This window comes from Leopardus geoffroyi, chromosome B2 (genome assembly GCF_018350155.1).
Source record: "Leopardus geoffroyi isolate Oge1 chromosome B2, O.geoffroyi_Oge1_pat1.0, whole genome shotgun sequence".
NCBI lineage: Eukaryota > Metazoa > Chordata > Mammalia > Carnivora > Felidae > Leopardus > Leopardus geoffroyi.
Window position 1 is genome coordinate 118,768,317 of NC_059332.1, and position 9,878 is coordinate 118,778,194.

General features: G+C 38.4%; 1 long non-coding RNA gene across 1 annotated transcript; it reads left to right on the top strand.

The window, feature by feature from the left end:
• The first annotated feature begins 4,408 nt into the window (after window positions 1–4,408).
• LOC123609812 lies at window positions 4,409–5,414 on the top strand. The gene is made up of 2 exons (XR_006717972.1): window positions 4,409–4,545; window positions 5,330–5,414. It is a non-coding gene; the product is annotated as an uncharacterized LOC123609812 (long non-coding RNA).
• The last annotated feature ends 4,464 nt before the right edge of the window (window positions 5,415–9,878 follow it).

Consider the following 9,878-nt stretch of genomic DNA (forward strand, 5'->3'; position numbering starts at 1 on the left):
ACCTGCTGTCTCTGTGCATTTGACTATTTTAGTTGCCTGTTTATGCCTGGCTTATTTCACGCAGCATTATGTTCTCAAGGTTCGTCACTGCTTCATTCCTTTTTAGTGTTAAATAATGTTCCATTGTATGTATATACTTCATTTTATCCATTCATCTGTTGACAGACACATGGGTTGTTTCCACCTTTTGGCTATTGTGAAAAATGCTGCTCTGAGCATTGGTGTACACGCATCTGTTTGAATCCCTGTTTTCAATTCTTTTGGATATATTTCGATGAGTGGGCTTGAGGGAATCAGATGGTAATTCTATGCTTAACTTTTTGTGGAACTGCCACATTGTTTCCCACAGTGGCTGCACCATTTCTTATTTTATCAGTATTTTATTGGGGTTCTAATTTAGGGGTGGAGGTAAATTTGGAACCTGATTTTCAATCCCAACTCCTCTAAAGGATGTGGTTTATTGTTAAACCTAATGCTCGCTCGTGGCATGCCTTATTCTATGATATGCTGGTTTTTTTCTCTTTCTTCTATTGAATTACAAATGTCAACCATTTCTGAGGACAGATAAAGAGATTAATTAATCACTTGCCTTCACATCTATGCTTGCATATTACACTTTGAGTAATTACTCTGGTGTTTGAATAGCTAGAATCTTTTGGCTGCATGTCAAGATGGACCTTCCTCATGCTTAATTCAAAATTTACAAATAAGATTACAGTGATATATATTGTGTAATTATATGTATTATTATATACTATTTAATTATATATTTAATATATCATAAATTATACTATTATATTAAATAATTACATATTTAACATAATTAATATATTTTATAATTATATGCTGTTATATAGCATATAATTTTATTATATTACATTATAATAAAAGTAGCCTAGAAATAAAGGTGACTTTTACACCATATGTAATGAGATATTGTTATGTCATTCTTTTGGGTAAAAAATGTGGGAAAAAATTCCCACTTTGATCCAATACATATATTTAATTAATTAATCAATTGAATTAATTGCTCAATTATTTGGAAAGATTTAAGATTACCTAACCTTGGTTCCAAATGCAAGTACAGGTCATATATACCCACTTTCCTAAAAAGCATACTGATCCTTCCAGATGGTAGCTCTCTATTTTACTCTTAATTGTTACGGGCATTTGGCAGTGGAATGTCTCAAGTGTTGAATTTAGTAAACTCAAATGCCATACAATCTTAACTGGATGTCTAAGAAGCATGCCATATCTAAATACTGAAGATACCTGCTCTTTATTTTCTTGGTTATTACTATCTGGTCATCCTGGTTTTGTGAGCTTTTAGGAAGGATACTGGTAAGCTTCATGTTTCTCATGCACTGGCTTCTCTGGAGAATTGTGACGTTTCAAACATTGAATTGCCTGGAAGAAATCAGCATCCACATTTTCTCACACTGCCATTCCAAAGGCAAAGTGTCAGAAATCTTCCATTTCTCCCTCCCGATTTACCTTCCTCCTGTTCTCTGCCTATTCTCAACCTCTGTACGCTATGTAGGTTCCTACTGTATGTAGGTTCCCAAACTTCTGGCTTCTGATTAGGTTAGGTCAAGGAGGAAAAAGGGGAGTCATCATGGACATCAGAGAGAGAAGAGTGAGGGCACTTGTCAGCTCCCTACTTAGGCAGTTTGCCTCAGGCTGGCTAGTACCTTCATCAAAAGTCACTCTCCAGGGCACCTGGGTGGCTCAGTCTGTTGAGCATCCAACTTATGATCAGGTCATGATATCACAGCTCATTAGTTCAAGCCCTGTTTCGAGCTCTGTGCTGACAGCTTGGAGCCTGGAGCCTGCTTCCGATTCTGTGTGTGTCTCTCTCTCTGCCCCTCCCCTGCTCATGCTATCTCTCTATCTCTCTCTCTTTCAAAAATAAGTAAACATTAAAAAAAAATTTTTTTAAGTCACTCTCAGGGAGTTCTTTTCTAGACGATTCTCTCTGTTTCTGGCTTTTAGTATCTCCCATTCTATTACTAGACCCGGGTTCCTGCACAATTCCTTATGGTTCTTCCACTTTTGTAATGAGTTCCTTTGTAAATAAATTCTTCCTGAGTTAGTTTAACTTGACTGTCCATCTATTTTCTGTTGGGACCTTGAATTATACAGGTGAGAAAATGGTTTTGATATTGCTACTTCTTTAAATAAAGCTCACCCTGGCTAAACTAGCAATTTTTATCTTCGGTTGTGACAGTTCTGGTGACGCTGTTTATTTCAATAGGTGTCATGAAATTCTCAAAACAGTTTCAATTGTAATTTGAACCAAAAACTTGACATTTAGCACCTTGTAACAGGTGGGAGTGAAGGAGTGTGATCATTAAAGTCACTGGCTCAGTCATTCTTGAGTTGATAATTGGCCATTAAAAGAGGTACATTCCAGGAGGCTGGGCATGGGGCCAAGGAGTGGCAAACACACATGCTCAAGGACAAGGCAGGGGAAGACAATAGAACATATTGAATATTGTGAATTAGAGAATGGATGCTTTGCCTAAGGGCATTCAAATTCAAATTAGTTTTTTTTTTTTTAAATCTTGCAAAACTAGCACAACTAAGCTGTAATCTTCTGGATGCAAGAACAGGTGTCATCTTTTGGATGCAAGTTAAGCTGCAGTAAAAAGTGATGATGTATTTATCAATGACTGTAAGTCAAGCGACTGTGTCTGAGGTGGGAGGGTCCTTCTGGGGTGCTGTAATAGCGTGCCAGGACTGCCATAACAAAATGCCACAGACTGGGTGGCTTAAACAACAGAAATTTCCTTTCTGACATTTCTGGAGGCTGGAAATCCAAGATGAAGGTTGTTGGCAAGTTTGATTTCTTCTGGCTGTTTTCTCACTGTGTCCTCACATGGTCTTTCCTCTGTGCAGGCACATGTGTGGTATCTCTGTGCATTCAAATTTTCTCCTCGTATAAGGACACCAGTCATACTGGATCAGGGCCCACCTTAACAACCTCATTTAACCTAAGTAATCCCTTTAAAAACGCTGCCTCCAAATACAGTCACATTCTGAGGTGTTGGGGGTTAGGGCTTCAACACAATTCAGCTCTTAACAGGTTCTGATATTCTATTTCTTGACTTGGGGGATGGTTTCAGAGGTACTAAATGTGTTTTATTTTTTAAGCTATATATTCAGGTGCTAGGCATCGTTATGATTTTTACATTATATCTCACAACTTTTAAGAGTTAAACTAATCGGCATACCGTGCTGGCCGAAAGAAGAGTTTGGGTCCACGCTTTCAGACTCCATAATAGCCTAATAACATTTATTTCCAAGAAGATTGTCAAAAATAAGGTATGTGCTCGGGCAAGGCAATTCATCTTCTTGGCACTGTTTTTCTTCCTTAAGAATGTTACAGTATGAAGTATTTCAGGATACTTATTTAGCATGCCTGGAACATAAACATTTACTTGATTTTATTTTTGACCTCTTTTGAATATTAAAACTGTGTGTGTGTGTATGTGCTTAATACAAACTGTATAAGCTGTGTCTATATAATCTCCACTCCCCTAAATCTGCAGGCACAAGACAGGCTGCCCTACTATGAATTATGCTTTGAACCATCCACCGGGCTACAGATGACCTTGTGAAACTGATGGCTCTGGTAATGAAGTTGCTGTATTAAAAGAACAGCATTTCTAAAAACAGCTGCATATTACAATTCAGAAGGGAGAGAGGTGTTTTGTTTTCTATGTTCTCCTAGGAAAGAGGGTGTTCATCACAAAGCAGAAGTTTATCATTCCCACTGTGTGGCTGAGATAACCTAAAATGTAATTGGATTTTGCATTTTCTGTGCTTAGTAGGAAAGGTCACAAATTAGGTTGTGTAGTGTAACTTGAAAGGTACCAGAAAAACTTTCTCCCTACAGGGGAGCTTATTTATCAATTGGCTATAGAATAAGAGATTCCCAACATTCCAGTTACTTCTCTGTTCATCCTCCAGCAATGTGCCAGGGAATGGAATACAAGATGAAACAGACACATTCCTGCCCTTCTGGAGCTCTCTGACTAGTGCAACAATCAGATAGGTAAACTGTTAATTATAACACAATGCAGTGAAGTGATAATAGAAGTCTATACCGGGGAATATAGAAATAGAAGGGAATACTCAAGGAAGTTTGGAGGTCCTGGGAATTCTTCCCAGAAGTCCTTAAATGCAAAGGAGGATTGATTAAAAGTTAATTAAGTTACAAGTCAGGTGACACTGTCCCAAAGAGATGGATTCACATTAAAATGTTGCAGAGCCCTTAGCCATCTCAGGGTGTAGAACTATGGTCATTTCTATCTTCTAAAGGCAAAGATAGAAAATGTGGTTGGAGAGGTGAGAGAGAAAGGAACTTTTATTTATGTTAAGAGTGATGATGTCATATTACTTTTAGATGTATTAATCTGGCTGCTGTATGAAGAATGGACTTGAAGGAGTAAACAGAAGGCAGAGTGGCCAGTTGGGAGAGATAATGAGAGTCTGGACTAAGGGGACAGCGATGGGGACAGATTCGTAAAATTGGCAGGATTTGTAAGTGAGCAAACGTAAAGGTGATGGAATAACCAAGGTCGAGTCTCCAAATGCTAGCTAGGATAACTTCATGAATGATAGCAACACTAAGAGAACACAGGAAGGTTTGGGACAAGGTTGATCTTTTCAGTCTGGGACTGGGTGAGTTTGTGATAATAGGGTGATACCTGTGAGTAGTGAGGCTTACACCTAGGAGAAGATCGAGAGAAGAACCTTCAGTACAGGTAAAGGTATGGAAGTTGTTAGCACACTGGTACCATTTGGAATCATGAAAGTAGATGAGGTCAGCCTTTCAAAATTATTGTGTAGAATAAATCAGTGAGCAAGGATGGGATCTGAGGAAATCTACTATTTAAAGGGTAGGCAGAAGAAGATAAGGCCAAAGAGGAAACAGGGAAGGAACTAAATATGAGAAAGAAAAGAACCAGGAAAGTCAAATGTAATGAAAGCCAAGAAAGTAGAGAGTTTCAAAGTAGAGAGAGCAATCAATATTGCCAAAATAGCATGCTAATTCAATATGAAAAAAATTGAGAAATGTCCACTGGGTTTGATAATTGATTATTTGTGACCTTAACTAAAGTGGTTCCAGCAGACTGATGGAAGAAAAAGCCCGAGTACCAATAAAGCATGCATTGAACAGGAGATGTGAGCTAAGCTAGAGTCTATTCTGCTCTTTTGAGATGTTCAGGGAGGAAGGGGAAGGGGCAGACTAATGGTAATCCAAGCAAAACACTGGGTCAGAGGAGGATATTTTTATGATGAACAATATTTGATGTGTTTATAGGCTGTGGAGAAAGAGCTACTGGACAGAGAGAAGAGGGGATGACTGAATAAGGACCATGAAGTAGCAGGAAAGGATGGGCTCAAAAGAAAAGATGGAGAATATATCAGTTTCCTAAGGCCGCTGATGCAAATGCCACAACTGAATGGCCTAAAACAACAGAAATGTAGTATCTTACAGTTCTGGTGTCTAGAAGTCTGAAGTCAAGGTGGATCATGCTCTCTCAGACTCTGGGTAGAAACTTTCCTTGCCTCTTCCTAGCTTCTGATGGTGGCCATTGGTCTTCACCTGTCACTGTGTGTGTGTGTGTGTGTGTGTGTGTGTGTGTGTCCAAATTTCCTTCTTAATGACCTCATTTTCACTTGATTCCATTCACAGAGACCCTATTTCCAGCAAGGTCACATTCACAAGTACCAGAGGTTAGGACATCAACCTATCTTTTTGGAGAACACCATTCAACTCCTAACAAAGGAGTTGATCTTGAAAAAAACCACAACCCTAACAGAGGGATTGATCTTGAGAAAAGGTATCTCATCCTCTGAGAAAAAAAGGTAGGATGGGAATGGATGTAGATAAGATTGTAGGTAAAGAGGGCAGGACGTTGACACAGTTCATGCCTAGTAGCCTCAATTATCATATGTTGAGAGTAAACTGGGGCAGAGTTGAACAAGGAGCTTAAAGAGAGTGGCAAAGATCTAGAAAAGTTATTAAAGGGAATGGACAAACTAACCTAGGACGAGTGAAAAGATTGTTGGATGAAGGTGGTGAGGGTTCACTTAAGGCGAGAAAGTGAAGTGACTGAAATGGTACCCCCACTCCTGCCAAAAAAGGAAGGGGGATGTTTACAGCAGATCAAAGAATTCAGCAAGATTAATGCAGGGGAGTGGAAGAAATCCACATTAGGAGGAGGCAGCAGGGGGTCAGAGCTGGGATGCTAACAGAGGGTGAGACTGCCTTTCCCCTGACTGAAGAGTAAGATGCATGTCTGGAAGAAACTGGCTGCATATAATTTAATTCTGACACATATTGGAATAGACTATTCATTCCTTGAAAAATATGGCCAAGACTCAGTGAAGACAAAAAAGTGTTTTTGGCTGCTTTACAATTTGTAAAGACTTTTCACATAGGCTGTTCTATCTAAAGCAAGAACCACATCTTACACAAATTCCCATAGAACTTAGTTAAGTACATGAGGGACTCAGAATAAGCTTGTTTCTTGTGGATTCACACACTTTACTTGAAACAAAGAAACCAGTCTACTACGTCTGCGACAATGTGCAGAAATCTAAGGAAGAAACTAGGCATAGACAGATACATTTTGATGGGAGAAAAAGGAATAGAAGAGATGTAGTTGATAAGACTTGCAAGGTGTCATAGAAAAGGGCTTGGAATCTGGAGTCAGATACACCTCTGTTGGTTTTTGATTTTTGTGTGTGTGACTATAGTGGAAGCCATATGTCTGTTTCTTGTCTCAAAAATGATGACCAGGATGGCAAACTCGCCAAGAAGCCGAATGAAAACCAAGATGGGTCACATTTGGCCAGCATGGAACTTTTTTAAAAGTTGAGTTTGAATGCATTTAGCTAGGGTCCTATCCATTTGTTATAAAAACAAAGGAAAGGGGAAAACACCACATCATTATGAAATTCTGGACACCGACTATTGTCAAAGTGACCAGGTTGTTTTCCACTATCTAGTGGAAATGATGGCCAAGATATGAGTTAACTCCAACTGCAGAAAATTACAGATAGCTACATTTCTTAATAACCCCAGTTTGTAGCCTATGAGATTCACACCCACTATGCTGGTCAATCTGAATGATCACCATTTGGATTTTCTTAGCTCTTTAGTGGTTATAGTTGTGTGCTTAACACTATAGCTTTATTTTTATTATTATTCTTGCTAGGAACAGGTCTACTTCATTCAAATATCCTGTTCCTCCCTACTCTGCCATTTGTGCTGTAGCATTTGGCTCGGTCACTGCAAGTGGTTGAAGCTTAAGACCAACACTAATGTAACTTACAGAAAGGGAAGGAAAGAAAATGAGATTGATTTAAAAAATTCATTTATTTCTAAATGTTAATAAAAAAAGGAAATAGTTTCTTTCTTTGTTTTCTTAAGTCTATTTATTTATTTTTGAGAGAGAGAGAGAGAGTGCGTGTATGTGTGCGCACGTGCACATGCGCACGCAGGAGAGACAGAGAGAGAGAGAGAGAGAGAGAGAGAGAGAATCCCAAGCAGGCTCCGCAGTATCAGTGCAGAGCCTGATGTGCGGCTCAAAACCACGAACCCAACTGTGAGATCCTGACCTGAGCCAAAAATGAGACTCAGTTGCTTAGCCAACTGAGCCACCCAGGAGCCCCAACTTCTTTGAATATTAAGAAAAAGTGTTCTCTATTAAAGCAATCAAAATCCATTAGAATTGCAAAACCTCCTTCTTCAGTCTCCAGGTTGAAGAACTCACTTAAAATTCCCCCCTAAAAAAAACCAAACAAAAACAAACAAAAAAAACCTAGCACAGTCTTTCAGGACAGCAAAGACTAATGGTACCATCGTTACCATATCAAAAAGCAGTACACTATAGGATAATTAAGAGTTTCAAAGCCAGCTGATGTAGGGGCTACTGGGTGGCGCAGTCGGTTAAGTGTCCGACTTAGGCTCAGGTCATTATCTCACAGTTTGTGAGTTCGAGCCCCGCATCTGGCCCTGTGCTGACAACTCACAGCCTGCAGCCTGCCTCGGACTCTGTCTCCCTCTCTCTCTGCCCCTCCCCCACTCACCTCTGTCTCTCTCTCTCTCTCTCTCTCTCTCTCTCTCTCAAAAATAAATAAAACATTAAAAAAGAATTTAAAAAAAGCCAGCTGGTGTATGTGGAATGGACTCTTCATTTAGGAGCTGAATATACTTGTATAAAGCTTCAGTTCGCTATCTGCAAAACGGAAATTGGGGTCTATGTCTCAGAGGGTGGCCACAGCAGGCTGTTCCCTCGCTTCCACCTTGCTAGCGGAGCACAGGACAGCATGCTCAGGAAGTGAACCGTCTCCTGCCTCCATGGGTGAATCTTGATCAATTGACTGGTAAAAATGCTCTTCCTTTTGCCAGCATTTCCCGGTGTGTATTGTAGAACGGTAATTCAGTGAGGTGCTCGTTCTTATACAGTTTCAAGAAATACCATTTTTTCCCATCGCTTTCTTGAGACTCAAAACATATATTTTTATTTTAAAGTTTCAGAGGACGCTCTCACTAAGACATTTGTTTTAGTGTTTTCCATTGTTCTTGGTCACAGAACTGTTTTTTTAAGTTATTATTATTTTTTGATTGATGTATAGTTGACCTACAATGTTACCAGGTCTGTAGCAGTGATTTGGCATCTCTATGCCACATGCTATGCTCACCACAAGTGTAGCTCCTGCCTATTACCATACAGTGCTACTAAAATACCATTGACTGTATTCCCTATGCTGTACCTTTCATCCCCTTGGCTTATTCATTTCCATAACTGAAGCCTGGATCTCCCACTTCCGTTTACGCATTTTGCCCATCCCTGAAACCCCATCCCTTCTGGCAACCTACTGGCAATCAGTTGGTTCTCTGTATTCATGGGTCTGTTTCTGCTTCTTTGGACTTGTTTGCCTTAGTTTTTACATTCCACAAACAAGTGAAATCATACGGTATGTGTCTTTTTCTGTCTGACTTATTTAATTTTGCAGAGTACCCTCTAGGTCCATCCGTGTTGTTGCAAATGGCAAGATCTCATTTTTTTTTATGGATGAGTAATAACCCATTATATACATATACATACATGTATATATGTATATACATACATGTATATATATATACATATATATGTATATGTATACATATATATGTATATATATACATATATATACATATACATATATATATACCACATATATATACACCACATATATATATACCAGATATAGATATAGATATAGATATAGATATAGATATAGATACCACATCTGCTTTATGCATTTATCAATGGACATTTAGGTTGCTTCTATATCTTGGCTATTATGAGTAATGCTGTAATAAAGAACTGTTTTTACATTCTACTTATTACCAACCATAAAATTAGTTTTTCAAGAGACGTTTTGGGAAATGTTGCATGAGTATCAGTTTATTGCTTTCAAATGAGTTATGTTGAACTTTAAAGCACTGAAAAACTATTTTGTGATGTATTTGCATCTAAATTATTTACAACTAAATTATACTTTCTTAGGCTAATACCAAAATTATCCTTAGCATCTTTATCTCTTGGTGGAAATGATTGAATAAAATTCTGTGCCAAAAGAAATTGGCGGACTTTTAAACATTCTCTTCATGAACTACACAAAGTAAATACTCAATAGTGACTATATACTGACACTCACAAGACACTTCTGAAATGCTTATATGATTTTAAATTGTGATAATATCATATAAACAGGCAATTCCTAACATTTTTTCCAAGAGAGACTTAAATATAACTGCAATATTGTGTTATCCATCTGTTGATATGATTTCTCAACCTATTATAAATTTACAA